The sequence below is a fragment of the Lycium barbarum genome, chromosome 8 (genome assembly GCF_019175385.1).
Source record: "Lycium barbarum isolate Lr01 chromosome 8, ASM1917538v2, whole genome shotgun sequence".
Taxonomy (NCBI): Eukaryota; Viridiplantae; Streptophyta; class Magnoliopsida; order Solanales; family Solanaceae; genus Lycium; species Lycium barbarum.
The window spans coordinates 125,055,930-125,072,995 of NC_083344.1; positions in this window are offsets into that span (position 1 = coordinate 125,055,930).

Genomic DNA, 17,066 nt, shown 5'->3' on the forward strand with positions numbered 1-17,066 from the left:
TCCTTCTCATTTTAATTGTCGTTTTAAGTTGAAAAGATTGTCGTAAAATAATTGTTATTTTGGGATCATTTGGTTCGCGGGCTAAATTATCTCGAGATTATAATCCTTGGACTAATTTATTCCACCTCCCATTTGGGATAAAATATAGTCTCAAGTTTGATGGGATAAGGTGATATATCCAGGATTAAGTTTGGGATTAAATTTACATTGTATTTGCTTGACGGTATAAATTTATACGTCAACCAAACACAATATAAATTTAATTCCAAACTTAATCATGGGATATCCCACCTTATCCCGCTAACTAAACGTAGGAATTCGAGATCAAAGTTGACAATCATTTTCAACTATACTCTTAGCATTAAAGAAGTACGGAGTAGAACTTTTTATTACTGCTCACTTTTCAAAAAGCATATACAAATAAATAAAAGTAACACAATAAACTATACATTGTATTAATTAATTTTCTTCAAATAGGACGAAGTAAATAGTTCAAAAGTCTAACGTTAAAATTTGAAGCGGGGGACTTGTAGACATATGTCATTGATACAGTAATGCAATTGCCCTCAGATTACTAGGGCCACAGTTTTAAAGATATGTTTACAAGGTATTGTCAACTCCAAAATCAATAAATGGAACTTTTGAGGAAGAGTAATGAGTTCGAGATCAAGTATGAATGGTACTATAGGCCAAATCATCAAAATGGCCCTTCATAAAATTAAATTGTCTGAAGCAAAGTCAGGATTAGTTTCTCTCATAACCTTTTTTTTTGGGTTATGAATTTCTCTTATAGCAACTGAATTTTAGGCATTATAACAAAGTCAGAAAATAATATTTATCACATTAAAGTATATAAATTTTACTCATTATTATAATAGTAATAAACAAGGTACTATCAACTCCAAAATTAATAAATTGAAACTCTTGAGGAAAGAATAATGAGTTCGAGATCAACTATGAATACTATGGTCCAAAACATCAAAATGGTCCTTCAAAATTAGGTTGTCTAAAAGCAAAGTCAGGATTAATTTCTTTTACAGCTACTGAATTTTAGCCATATAACAAAGTTAGAAAATTAATTTTTATCACATTAAAGTGTGTAAATATTAATCACTATTATAATAGTAAAATCATATAATTATTTCTGACAGATATTATTCTAGTGGATAAAATTCAATGACCGCCATTGTTCGGTAAATGAGCATTTTCGTTTGTTGCTCCTTTCCGGGACATATATTTAGTGAATGATTTTTTTATTTCTATTGCAACTTATAGATCTTTAGACCACGGTCTAAAGACCATTTTTGAGCAAACTGAAAACCTAATGAGAAAACATTATATACAGTCTAAAATTTTATAAACGTTGGACGGATAGTCTAATAATGTATTATTAGTTCCCAAAATTATATCTGCGCAACTTTTAAAATATAAATAGTAGCCTAAAAAAACAACATATGCAGAAAGTTTCTCACTTTTGATAGTTTATTTATTTTTAATACATGTCCCTTTCTTGAATCTTCAAGTTCGAAGATAAAGCTACAGTATAGAACCAAAAAAGTGGTAGATGCAGATTAAAGTTGATTAATTTGAATGCAGATTAAAGTTGATTCAAAGCTACGGTTTATTCAAAGCTAGCTTGGTAGTTGTGGCAGACTAATTTGAAAGCAGATTAAAGTTGATTAACTGTTGCCGTTTTAGGTGTGGTCAGACAGTTTGATGTTCTTTCTTATCAAAAAACCCCGTATTTATCAATTGGTTGAAACTTTTAGTACTTTTAATGCGGTAAATAAAATCACTTATATATTGGCATTTGGCAATGTAAATAAAATTTTGCAGCAAAAAAGATATACTCCCTCTGTGCTAAAAAGATTGATACTTTTCGCTTTTCGAGAGTTAATTTTTTTAATTTTGACCGTGTGATTTAACATAGAATCTTTTATTTTTTCGAAATAAAATTTACATATTTGAAAACTACGTAAAAAGTACAATAAGTCACCATAATTAATAATTTAAAATATTTAAAAGATGTATGAAAAATTACGGTCAAAGAACAACTCGTTTGACTCTTGAAAAGCGAAAAGTGCAAATCTTTTTGGAACGGAGGGAGTAATTTTTAGTTTTTTTATTATTATAGATTATACGTAAATTATTTTAGATAATTTAATAATATAATAAATCATTTGTAATGTTAGGAGTTATATTGTTTAAACTAGTTAATTTGCCTGCGCTTTGCGCGGTCCTAACGCAATCAAAATATAATAAATATTGTTATAAATTTCATGATGAAATCAATTTTTATTAGTCAAATAAGTAACCTAAAAGATGGAATTACTATTTGTAGTCATGGTCTAAAAATACATGAGCAGCCAAAAAAGGAAAAATTAACAGATATTTTCCAATATTTAAAATTTGAATACCATATACAACTACAATATAAAAACATCATAACACAATTGATTAAAGAGAAAATCCATGTAGCCAAAAAAGGCATTCTTAGTTTTTTAGAAATAAAATACCATAAAAAATTGCAATATCGAAATATCCAATACAAGTAATTAAAGAGAAAATCTATTTTAAAAATAAATATTGTAATTTAATTTAGCCACTAAACATTGAAAAAGACTCTTATCAAACAATCTTTCTCATCCATAATCTGAAAACAAATGAATATAGGTCACAAAAACCTATTTACGGTAGAAATGCTTCTTCAAGAAACACAAACACTACACCAAAAAAGGCTTTTAGTGGCAATATATTTTTCTTTTAGCGGCAATAGTTACTGCCACAAGAACATTTACTGGCAATTAGTTAATGCCATTAGATCCAAGGTCGCTAAAGCCTTTAGCGGCGTTTATTATTAGGGCTACAGTTTGGTATTGCCGGTAATAATTGATTCTAGAATATAATTAACAGCAATTAAGTTATTGCCGCAAATTAATTGCCGCTAAAAGCATATTTTGCTATAGTGAAACAAAATATATACAAGAACAAAAGAATAATTGCAAATCAAAAGGAACTCAAGAAAGCAAGTGAATGGAGAAAATAACCTAAACTATGAAGTAGTCTGTCCAAATCATGACAACAGAAGTGGTAATGTAGAAGCCTTTACATCTTCAATAATTATTTTATGACTCCAGCCAGCGAGTAAAGGAAGAAACCTAGTAAGAAACAATGTAGCAAATCTGTGCTGGTCGAATCCATGCTTTGCAATGTTGCAAATCACAAATAATCTATTTGTGGTATATATAAGTCAGGTAACTACTGGAGACTTTAAAAGTTTTTCTTCCTCCATAAGGAATTCCAAAGGTTGAAAACTACAGGGATTCTTATTTCTCCAGAAGGAATATGAAAGGCTATAACAATTATTCATGGAATTATTTCTCTTGTAAGTACTCTTTTTATGTCCTAATGTAACAGCTGTAATATAACAATCAATTCCTTGTAGCGTCATTAATATATTAACTTTTGTCATTAAAGTCATTGTAACCTTGGTAAAAAAAGTCACAGTGACCTCATTGATATCTTAAATTTTTGGCCTAAAAAATGAGTAAAAAAGTCAAAAATCTCACAAAAAAGATAAATAGCAATTCTGACAATAAAGAGGTGCCACATCACCTAATCTATGTCTAGTTTTATATTAAATATATATATAACTTAGATAGGAATTAATTATGCATGTATTTATATAATAATGTAAGGATTAATAATGTAGAAGTTGTAATGCACCGATTCATAATACATGATTCCATTAATGTAGGGTTTATTTGTTTTGCTATATTAAAGAAATTAGCATATATGAGGGTGTTTTTGAGTAACACGAAAAGCGGTGGAACCAATGCCCAATAGCACTGAAGACCAGGCTTTTAAATTGAAAAAAGTTCATTTTTTTACTCGTTTATCCATATATATTTTTTCGAAATGTTTAAAATATTACTGTAAAGCATTATTTTATAAATGTTTATTTATCAAATTGACTTCAGTATTTCAAGTTCAAACTTGAAATAGAATTTGAACTTGGAATATAGATTTTTAGAAATTCTCTCAATCACCATACTACTTCTACCATACATACGACATTACACGAAGTGAGAGTGCACGGTCAACACACATCCAAAAAACCTAAGTCTATGAGTGTTCGCCCTTGATCTACGCCGATCAGGGGCCCACCTAACACGTGAAATACTTTGTCTATGGAATACGGTTGCAAGATCGAAACACAAAGGAATTGACGAGGGCCCCACAAGTTTTTTCAACTTTGCACGCGCAAAATTTCGATTGTATTTTTATATCCAAATAAAATATAATTATTAAATATCCCTTTTCAACTTGACTTCAAATAGTAACTTTTCAAATATAACAAATTCGTGTCCAAACGCATTCTAATCATAAGTCTCGAAATAAAATCCTAAAAATGAAGAAGCTTTTTAATAAGAAGTAATATAACCCCTTCATCCATTTATTTGGCGTAAGCTAAATTAGTCAAATCAATATAAAAATTTATCCGTGTTAGATATGTGTGCCCAACTAAACAATTAATCCTAATAATCTACATATTAAAGTGAAAATGCATATCGTTCTTTTCATTTATATATACAATCAAACCTCTCTATAACATCATATATAGTTGGATCTGAAATTTTTTGGCTGTTATAGAGAATGGTCATTATACACCTATAACAGTATTGACATTTAGATGATATTTTGCTGCTATAGGCAAAAATGATGCATAAAATTTAATTTTTCATTTTTAATTGTCAAATTCTAATCTTAATCACACTTTGTATAACGAAGGAAATCTTTTAATGATGAAAATATATGTATTCAAATAATATTCTTTGTCATAAATAGTGTATTAAAGGATCAAATATTTGGTCAAAATCTCTACACTAATTATTGGTAATCATTAATATTCTATTTTTATAAAAATGGTTGATTATTATAATACTAAAAAAAGAAGATAATTGTTATATGGAGGGTAATTTTATAAAGGGTGTACTGTTATAACGTTGGTTGTTGTTGTTATAGGTAAAATGTTGTTATAGAGAAGTAAAATAAAATATAAAAAACCGGTTCCGAAAAAATTTGACTGTTATAGAGAGGTTTTGTTAAATACGGATGTTGTTATAGAGAGTTCTGAGTGTGTGTCTCTGTATGTGTATATACTTCCTCCGTTCACTTTTACTTGTCCACTTTGAACTTTTTACGTTGTTTAAGAAATAATTATTGAAGTGCATAATTTACCTATGTACTCATATTAATTGGTGCATATTTTTATTAGATTTGAAAAATGACTTGAAGTGAGTAATTAATACTATGGGTAAAACAGAAAAAAAAAATTGTCTTTTCTTGATATACTAAAAGTGATAAGTAAAAGTGAAAATCTAATTTTGAAATAATGAACAAATAAAAACAAATGGAGGGAGTATATATTATATTTATTGACTTTGTTATAAATAGCCGATAGGAATACATTTGTACCCTGAATATGGTTAGGTGAAGGAAAAAGGGTCAAAAAGAAAGCGACAACAGAAAAGATAAGATTCCTTACCTTGGAAATGACGAATGTTTGGATTAAAAGTGGACCACCTATTGTCTGTTTTTACAATACAATTAACAGTGGAGAGAATAAATAGAAGTATGGGTTTTCTTGTGCGGTGAGGATTTTTTCTAGCATAAGATCGCTCACATACAAACTGAAATAAATTAAGTTCGTTTAATCTGCACCATTCATGATAATTGTGATAAGTTCTGTAAATTAGTTCAACGTTTACCATAAATAATAAATGAAGATAATGATACTTTCCAGCAAGTTCTTGATAATGACGTCGATCGCATGGAAATTACTAATTATGGTAACAATTTTATATATAATGTTCAACTCCAAAATTAACAAGTGTTATATACAAATTGGAAAAGGTTTATGGTAGTCTTCGTCCTTATAGACATTGTCAAAAGCTGTCATGACGAATAGATTTATCAACAACATTCTTTTTAATATATAGTTTACATACACGATTTGTGTGAATTTCGTACCCTTCATCAAAGTGGTATGAGATATATCTTTAAAAAGTATCTAGCGAAGTGAGAAATAAAAAAAGATTATGGTCTAATATCATTGCTTTTTCCTGAAGTTAAATTTTTTTACGATATATTAACTTTCTTATCAACGGTAGTACATTACGCGTGTTCAGTGGTATACGCATGATTTTTTGTAAGCAGTATTGATATTAAAAAAAATGAATAAATGATATAAAAATGTTATATTAATAAAACTGCTATTCGAAGTGTGTGAATAAAACATAATTCCTGTAAATTATTATTGTGTCCAGTTCCTCATTGGACAAGTATTTAATGTCTACTATTTTACCTAAATTGAATCCTAGTTGGACTGATTTATTTTCTCCTAAGACAAGGAATTGCAGGTTCGAATCCTGCTACCAACAGTTTTTTTTTTTTTTCTAAAAAAAAAGTGCAATATAAACAAATACGTGAAACAAGGCTGGCGTAGTGCACTTGCCGGGGCTCGAACACGGGGAGACTACTGAACTGGCAAGGCACCAAACCAGCGGTCCAACAACTTCTGTTTGTTGAAGCAGTGTCATTTATTTAATTTATATATGTATTCTGGCTTTTCAGATATATATATATATATATATATTTACAAAAAATAAAAATCGACGAAGGTGTGTCGGATGACACTCCTAGGCATAGGGTGGGTCCACCCCTGCTCGTGTTCCTTGATCTGCATAAAAAGTACTCTGTGCTGGTTACTGATTTCTTATTGACGTTACATACGTTTCTAGTCCTTTGCATAAATAGTGAGAAATATTTTATCTTTAAGAGATTATTGAATGAAAAGAGAGATAACACACACATTACGCGTGTTTCTTGATCTTCGCATTAAAAACACTTCATACTGGTTACTGATTTTCTTATTGACGTAACATACGTTTCTAGTCCTTCGCATAAATGGCGGGAAATATTGTATATTTCAGACATTATGGAATGAAAAGAGAGATAACACACACCCATTATGTGTGTTTCTTGATCTTCGCATAAAAAAGTACTCTGTACTGGTTACTGACTTTCTTATTGACGTTATATATGTTTCTAGTCCTTTGCATAAATAGCGGGAAATAGTTTATCTTTAAGAGATTATGGAATGAAAAGAGAGATAGCACACACACACTACACGTGTTTCTTGATCTTCGCATTAAAAGCACTTCATATTGGTTATTGACTTTCTTATTGACGTAACATACGTTTCTAGTACTTCGCATAAATAGCGGGAAATATTTTATCTATAAGAGATTATGAACTGAAAAGAGAGATAACGCACACACACATTACGTGTGTTTCTTGATCTTCGCATAAAAAAGTACTTTGTACTAGTTACTGACTTTCTTTTTGACATTACATACGTTTATAGTCCTTCGCATAAATAGCAGGAAATATTTTATCTATAAGAGATTATGGACTGAAAAGAGAGATAACACACACACATTACGTGTGTTTCTTGATCTTCGCATAAAAAAGTACTTTGTACTAGTTACTAACTTTCTTTTTGACGTTACATACGTTTCTAGTCTCATAAATAGGGGGAAATATTTTATCTTTAAGAGATTATGGAATGAAAAGAGAGATAACACACACACACACACATTTCGCGTGTTTCTTGATCTTCGCATAAAAAAGTACTTTGTACTGGTTATTGACGTTACATACGTTTCTAGTCCTTCGCATAAATAGGGGGAATATTTTATCTTTAAGAGATTATGGAATGAAAAGAGAGATAACACTCACACACACACACACACATTACGCGTGTTTCTTGATCTTCGCAGAAAAAAGTACTTTGGACTAGTTACTGACTTTCTTATTGACGTTACATACGTTTCTAGTCCTTCGCATAAATAGCAGGAAGTATTTTATCTTTAAGAAATTATGGAATGAATAGAGAGATAACACACACACATTATGCGTGTTTCTTGACCTTCGCATTAAAAAGTGCTTTGTACTGGTTACTGAGTTTCTTATTGACGTTACATACGTTTCTAGTCCTTCGCATAATTAGCGGAAAATATTTTATCTTTAAGAGATTATGAATAAAAAGAGAGATAACACACACAAAAAGTTGTTCTCAACCTTTGTCTCAGTTTAATTAACTTGTCCTATAATAGTCTGTCTGATCGAATTTTTGGAAGTCAAAAATGATTATGCTTTTCTATAAAAAAATAAGTTCAATTTAGAAGTTGAGTTGTTGAACTAAGGTCTTAGGAAAAAATAATATTAATTGAGTAGTAGTAGAATCTGTTTCTTTAAAAGCTGAAAAAAGTAATCCTTCTTTCAAAATCACTTTTAGAATCTTGTTCAAGCACAAAATATTTCTTTAATATTAATAATTAATAACGGTATTTAAATTAATTAGTTAAACACAAATTATTACTTTAACTAAAAATAAAACAACAGCAACATACCAGTGTAATTTCACAAGTGAATCTGGAGAGAGTTAAACGCACATAGAACTTACCCCTTTCTTTGTGGGCAGAGAGATTGTTTCTGAATGACACTTTGAATGACACTTAGGCTCAAAGGAAAGAAAAAAAATCTTTTCAAAATAAATTAATTTTAAAAAAATTGAGGAAACACTATAAGACAAGATGTCACATTTTGGTTGCAAGATGGCTAAAATAGTTGATGCGACAGTTAAAACAACAATAACAACAACAATGATTGTAGTATCATTTTCAACTGAATTTTGAGAAATGAACCAATAAAATACCACCACTAGTTGTCACCAAACTACCTAGAGAATGGGTCGCCCATACACCTATCGAGGACCCATTATTTGAATTTTCCCAGCATAAATCCGTTCATACAAACTGGAATAGTGATAAGTTTTGTAAATTAGTTCAAGGTTTAGCACAAATAATAAATGAAGATAATGGTATCTTCCAACACGTTCTTGATAACAACAAAATAAAACAATAAGGAGCATACGCATGGAATATTCCTGATTTACGTACGAGTTTTCTCAATGAGAGTTTTACTAGAAACTTAAGCTAAATATATAGCTTTTCAGGATAATATAATTTTTCAATACAGGTTATAAGATTTTCAAAATAACTAATTGAATCTGAATATTTTGATTTCTCAAGAAAAATGCTCGCTCAACTTTTTACACCGTTTTGAATAAGTATGAAATTTAAAATATATATTATAAAAGGAATAATAAAAGACAAAATAAACTATTAATTCAAAATTAGTTTTGATGGGAAAAATGTGATCTGTAGTATTATTCGAATTTCAAAATAGCAAGTTTCACATAAATTTGGAAAAGGAATTTGTTACCGTCCTTATAAATATCGTCAACTGTTGACAAATAAATCAGCAACGAAAAAAATCCTTGTAAAAATTAGCTTTACTTATACAAATTACGTGAATTTATTTAGCCTTTAAAGAAGTGGTATAAGAATATATCTTAAATAGGTGTCTCATGAAGTGAGAAATGAAAAAAAAAAACTTACAAATGTCCAATGTCATCGCTTTTTTTCACCCCCTCCCCAAGAGTTTCTTTTTTCTCCCTCGGTAACTCGAACCCACAACTTTCGGGTCAGAGGTAGAGAATGTTTACCACATGAACCCCCGCTTGTCCAATTCAGTGTCTCTTCTGAGGTCAAAAGTTTTCACGAGATATTGACTTTCTTCTTAGTGTAGTCTTTTATCATTCCCATAAAAAGCACGAGATATTAGTCTCTTATCAACGTCATATATATTAAAAAAGCGCAAAATATTATCTTGAAAAGATTATAAATAAAATAAAATGAATTAGATATATATAAGTTGTTCAAGATTTCATTTCAGTTTAACTTACTGTATAAGACAAGATGTCACTTTTTTGGGTGCGCTACAACCAAAGAAGATTTGATTGCATCCAATTAGAATAGCAATAACAATAATAGTGATTTGTTTGTCATTTTTAACTGAACTTTGAAGAAATGAACCATTAAAATACTATCACAAGCAACCACCAAACTACCAAGAGAACCGGTTGCCTATAAAAGTAAAATTTTACTCATTTCAGTAATCTTTCGGTGGCTACTTTTTAAATTTTAGATGTAATATAGCTGAAGGAAAAAGAAAAGGCAACCAAGTGAAAGCATGCAAAGATAAGATTCTTCACCTAGGAAGTAACGAAGGTTTGATTTACAAATGGGTTAATTATATTTATTTTATTTATTTTGGAAAAATGGGTCTATTATATGTCTGTCCTACAATACAGTCGACAATACGTGGAGTTAATAAATAGCAAAGGGTGCTTTTACATAGTTTGTGTGTTTAGGCTTTTTTCAAACTGGAATTAATTAAGCTGTTTAATTTACGCAATTCATGATAATTGTGATAAGTTTTTTAGATTAGTTCAACGTTTGAAAATAATGATACTTTCCAGCAATTTCTTGATAATGACAAAAGAAATTGATTAGAAGGGCAATACGCATGGAAATTACTAATTATGATAACAATTTTATATTATGGAGTTCCAATCCCAAAATAGCAAGGTTTCATACAAATTTAGAAAAGGCGTATAGCTTCGTCCTAGCTTATAGACATTGTCAAAAGCAGTCACGACGAATACATTATCAACAATAATTTATTTATTTATAGTTTTACATACACAATTCGTCTAATTTCTTAGCCTTCATCGAAGTGATATGCGAATATATCTTTAAAAAGTGTCTTGCAAGAAGAGAAATGAAAAAAAATTATTGCCGAATTCTATTATGTTTTTGCTAAGGTTAAAAGGTCTCATGAGATATTAACTTTCTTATCAACTGTTCTCACTTTAACATGAAATATAATAATCTGTTTGGCCTAGACTTTAGGAAGCTAAAAGCGATATAAATATAATTATTTAGAAGTTGAGTTGTTTAGTCAAAGTTTTTAGGAAAAACAATACTGAATACTCCCTCCGTCCCTTTATATGACACATTTTATTTTTTAATCAATCCCAAAAAGAATGATACCTTTCTATATTTAGCAATAGCTAAACTCTAAAATTTCCATTTTACTCTTTTTTTTTCCTGACTTGTTTTAGACTATAACATTAAAAAAATCTTTCTTTCTTTCTTAAACTTCGTGTTTAGTTAAATATCTTCATATAAATTAGGACGGAGGAAGTAAGTGTTTTTGAACAATAGAAACTGTATTTCAAAATTTGAAAAAAGTAATTTTTCCTTAAAGACACTTTTGGAATCTTGATAAAGCATAAAATATTTTCTAATATTAGTAAAAGTAGATCAAACGCAAACTGTTACTTTTATTTTAAAATAAACTAATTTTAGAAGATTAATTAAACGTACTATAAGACAAGATGTTACTTTTTGGTCACATGACCAAAAAGTTGATACGTCAGTTAGAACTACAATAACAACAATAATGATTGTTCTGTCATTTTCAACAGAATTTTGAATAAATGAACCACTAAAATAATATAACTAGGCACTAGTTGCCATCAAACTACCTAGAGAACCGGTTGCCTATACATCTATCAATGGCCCACCATTAGCTTTTCCTACCATAGAATTCGCTCCTACAAATTGGAATTGTGATAAGTTTTGTAGATTAATTCTACAGTTAGCACAAGTACTAAATGAAGATAGTCTGTTTAATAAGAGTTTCACTGAAAACTTAAGCTAAATAGCTTCTCAGGGTAACATAGTTTTCAATATAGTTATAAGACTTTTCAAATTGAATAATCTGAGTCCGAAAAGTTTAACTTTTCAAATTAAATCTTGCTCATTTTTTATAGCATTTGAATAAGTATGAAGTTCAATTTTATATCATACAAGAAATGATAAAAGACAAAAGACAAAATTAACTAATAATTCAAAAGTTAGCCTGATGGGAAAATAGCAAGTTTCACATAAATTTGAAAAAAAAATTTGTCTTCGTCCTTATAAATATCGTCAACAGTTGACAAGCAAATTGACCAACGACAAAAATCCCAGTAAAAATTAATTTTACTTACACGTATTGCGTGAAATTTTTAGCCTTCAAAGAAGTGATGTGAAAAAAAAGAAAAAAAGTATCTCATGAGGTGATAATGAAAAAGAACTTATAAATTGCCTAATGTCATTGTCTTCATCTGAGGTCAAAAGTTTTCACGAGATATTGACTTTTGTAGAGAAATGAATTTTTAATATAATTAAGTAAATAAAGTATGTTCTACCTAACAGCTTAAGCTTTTAGATTCATACGCTTCGACATGGTATTAGAGCAGGCAGAGATCTTGAGATTGAATCTCATCGCTAACAATTATTAGAAGAATTTTCACATGTTTTGCCCATGAAACAAGAATCAGGCCCGCAATTGAGGGGCGCGTGTTGAGAATATTATTAAGTAAATAAAGTGTGTTATCCCTATTTGTAATGCTTAAGCTTTTAGATGAGATGATCACACTTCAACAAGGCTTAACTCAACCCTAAAAGCTAGCTCATGGGGGGAGGATTTCCCAAGTCCATATAAAGAAAATCAAATCCCCCATCCCTAGCCGATATGGGGAAACTCAACAACCCCCCCCCCCCCCCCCCCGGGCTTGCCAACTGGAGCGTGAATAATATAAATTGGGGGTCCCAACAACGGTGAAATGAAAATTAGGAAGGGCTCTGATACCATGTAGATAAATGTATCTTGGATCTAACTCAACCTCAAAAGCTAGCTCATGAGGGGAGGATTGCCCAAGTCCATATAAATAGACCAAGTGCCCCATCCCTTGCCGTGTGAGAGAACATAACAACTTTCTTAATAAGTACGAGATATTAAATTCCTTATTAACGTCATATACATTTTTCGTTCTTTGCATAAAAAAATTTTGTCTTTAGATTATAAATTAAAAAAACGAATAAAATATATATAAGTTGTTAAAGACTTTCGTTTCACTTTAACTTAACAGAATAAGACAAGATGTCACTTTTTGATTAGTGACTAGGAGATTGATATCTTCTTTAGAATAACAACAACAATCATTATACTATCATTTTCAAATGAAGTTAGTAAGAAAAACTCATTAAAATACTACTACTACCATCCGCCAAACTGTTGCCTATAAAAGTAATAGGCAATTCATAGTTGTATTTGCACCGAATAAAAGCAATACAGTAGATTACAACCCTACCATCATCTTATTAAATTTTGTAGAATGTCAGCACCAAAATTCAGCCAATTATTTACATGCATAATTGCATTACTGAAATGAGACCACCAACAACGACGCCCACCGTGAATTAACCCCCTCAAAACATTTTGATAAACTGCTGGAAAAAATTCTAAAATTTCTTATTTATTAAAAAAAATCAAAAGTATTTTGGAGAGCATCAATTTCTATTTTATTAACCAATTTGAATAATATTATTGGCAATATTAGAGAAATAATTTATGCTTGGTCAAAGATTTAGAAGTATTTATAAAGTAGATATTTTTTTAGCTTTTGAAAGCCACTTTTTATTTTTTTTCTAAAAGCTTGATCACACATGTACCACAACTCTCTAAAATAAATATTTTGTTATGTAGTGAAACTTTTTCCTAGCATAAAATCTACTCCCCATACAAACAAAAATTAATAAGCTCATTTAATCGACATAATTCACGATAATTGTGATAAGTTTTGCAGATTAGTTCAATGTTTATCACAAGTAATAAATGAAGATAATGATAATTTCCAGCAAGTTCTTGATAATGACAAAATAACAACAAGGCAGAACGAGGAAACTGAAAAGTATGAAGTTTAAAATATGCATTATATAAAGTAATACTCACAAAAGAGAAAATTGACTAACAATTGTTAGTTTGTTTGGACAATATGATAACGATTATAATCTTTTAATTCCAAAATAACAAGTGTCATATAAATTTGAAAAGGCATATAATCTTAGTCCTTTTAGACATTGTCAACCGTTGCCACGACGAACAAATCCTATCAACAATAAAAATCTCAGTGAGGAAGAGTTTTACCTACACGAATTGCGTGAATTTCTTAGCCTTCAAAGGAGTGGTATAAGAATATGTCTTAAAACAGTGTCTCGCAAGATGAGAAATGAGAAGAAAAAAACATTGCCTAATATCATCGTTTTCTACCAAGGTCAAAAAATTTCAGGAGATATTAACTTTCTTATCAGTGTTACACGCGTTTTTTGTTCTTCGCATTAAAGCATGAGTTGCTTTCTTATTAAAGTTACATATAGTATATTGTCATTCGTATAAAAAGTGCAAAAGATTGTATCTTGAAGCAATTATGGAATTAAAAAAGTGAGATAACATATAAATTGTTTAGGACCGTCATCTCACTTTAATGTAGTCTGTTTGACCAAGTTTTTAAGAAGTCAAAAATGCTTTTAAAAAAGCTCTTCTATTAGATAACTGGATTATTTGGTCAAGCTTATGAAAAGCTAAAATTGCTTAGTTTCTAAAACAATGGTTTTTTGCAGAGTTGAATTCTTCGACCAAGCTTTTAGGAAAATATTTTTGAGCAGTAACAGAAGTTGTTTTTCTAAAGTTGGAAAAAAACAATTTTTCTTCAAAATCACTTTTAGAACTTTACCAAATTTACATGGTGTAGCTAACTTGGTAAAGTGTATGTTTGCATGCATGTTAGTTGTACTGGATGTGTGAACAAAGTCTCACATTGGTAGCTAAAAAGATTGAAAATCTACATATAAGGTGTAGGATCTCTTAATGATGTGAGCCTTTTAGGGGAAAACCGTGCGCGTTTGGTCCAAAGCGAACAATATCACATTGTGTTAAGTGTATCTGAGGGTTGGTTGAGCCCAACAACTAGTATCAGAGCTCATGTCCGGCAGAACGAGTATAGCGACGGCAGAGAGATGGTGTGGGCCCAGTTTGTAGACGTGCATACAAGAAGAAGCTAGTTGCCGGCTACGATTGTCATATACTCTAATGATGTGGTTGACACATAATGAATCTCATAATTGACTCATGGATCGAGTACTGGGCTACATGGAACTTAGTTCAAGTGGGAAATTATTAGGTGTGCGAACAAAATCTTACATTGGTAGCTAAAAAGACTGGGAAGCTACATAAAAGGTGTAGGAGCCCTTAATGGTGTAAGTCCTTTTGGGGGAAACCGTGCGAACTTTGCTCAAAGTGGACAAAACCACATCATGTTAAGAGTATCTGAGGAGTTGGTTAAGCCCAACAAGTTGTATCTGTGGCATTTCCGGTATGATGATTGTTAATGGTATTAACGTGCGATGTATGTGCTAATGCAGTGTATCTAGTGAAATTTTATGTGTTGAACATATACAAATAAATCGAATAGATGCAAGTTGTATTCATTGATACTACCATTTAGCGCAAATGAATACATGTGATATAAGCTGAAAGCAACTGAACAACAGCTACAAAATATAATTATAAAAATTGTAAATAGCTTACAAACTATAGTGCTTTGTGAATTTTTTTGTACCATAAATTGCTGCTCCGATATTGATAAACATGTTTTCAAATTAATTAGTTGATCACAAACTGTTATTCTTGACAAATTTATTATCGTAAAGCACTTTTAGCAACAAAATACTTTTTAGAATAAGTATATTTTAAAAAGTTCATCAAACAGACTACAGTATAAGATAGTGTCGCTTTTTGGTTGCAGTATAAAAAAAAAAAAGTTGATATGACGGTTAGAACAACAATAACAATGATTATACTATCATTTAGCTGAAATTTGAAGAAATGAACCACTAAAATACTATTGCCACCAACCTACAAGAGAACTGGGAGCCTATACTCTAAGTCCTACCAATGGCCCGCTATTTGCTTTTCCCTAGCCTAAAATCTTCTCCATCACAAACTGGAATTGTGATAAGTTCTACGCTATGTCCCAATTTATGTAATATATTTTTTTTTAGTATGTCCTAAAAAAAAAATACATTTTTTTATTTAGCAATAATTTAACTTTAAAGTTTACCTTTTACGCTTTACAAGATGATCAATAACCACACAAATATCTTTAGCTTATTTTAGATCGCAATAGTCAAAAGTCTTCTTTATTTCTTCAACTCCGTGCCCAGTCAAACTATATCACATAAATTGGAACGAGGAGTATAAATTAATTCTAGGGTTAGCACAAAAAAATACATTAAGATAATGATAATTCTCATAACAACAAAATTAAACTTTTGAATATTGAGTTCTCTTAATAAGAAACTTATGCTAAGATAGCTTCTCAAGGTAACATGATTTATTGTATAATTATAGATTAGGCTGACTTTTAAAAAAAAAAAAAAAAATTGCTTTCCACTTGTTTGCTGAAGATGAAACTGACTTGTCAAATTTGAAATTTTTTATTTTCAAATTAAATACTTTCTTTAATTTTGACACCATTTGAAGAAGTGTTAAATTTAAAATAATATTATATCACTAATAATAAAGACATTAAGTAATACTTAAGAAGTTATTTTGATTGAAAAATATGAAAACAGATTAGCAAAGCTCCAATTCCAAAATATCAAGTTTCAGATAAACTTGGAAAAAGCATAGTCTTCATCCTTAAAGACATCAGCCAGCTATTATCTATCAGCGACAAAAATTTCAGTAAAATGTTTTTATTTGCACAATTTCATGAAGGAAAAGCTTTCAAAGAAGTGGTATGAAAATATATCTTAGAAAAATATCTAACAACGTGAAAAATAAAATCGAATCAATAAATATCTAATGTTATCATCTTCCCTAAGGTCAGAAATTTGTACGAGAAATATGTTTCTTGTCTTCTCATAAAAAGTATAGTATATTTCTTGTCATATACGTTTCTTGTCATTTGCAAAAAGTGCAAATTTTTAATAATGACTGTATTATTAAATTAAAAAATGAAATACGATATATAAGTCGTTCAAGATTTGCGCCTCACTATAACTTATAATATAAGACAAGATGTCATTTTTTTATCGTCACATGATCAAAAAGATAGAATTGACGGGTCGAATAACAATAACAACAATAATGATCGTACTATGTTTTCAACTGAATTTTGAAGAAATAAATCATTAAAATAA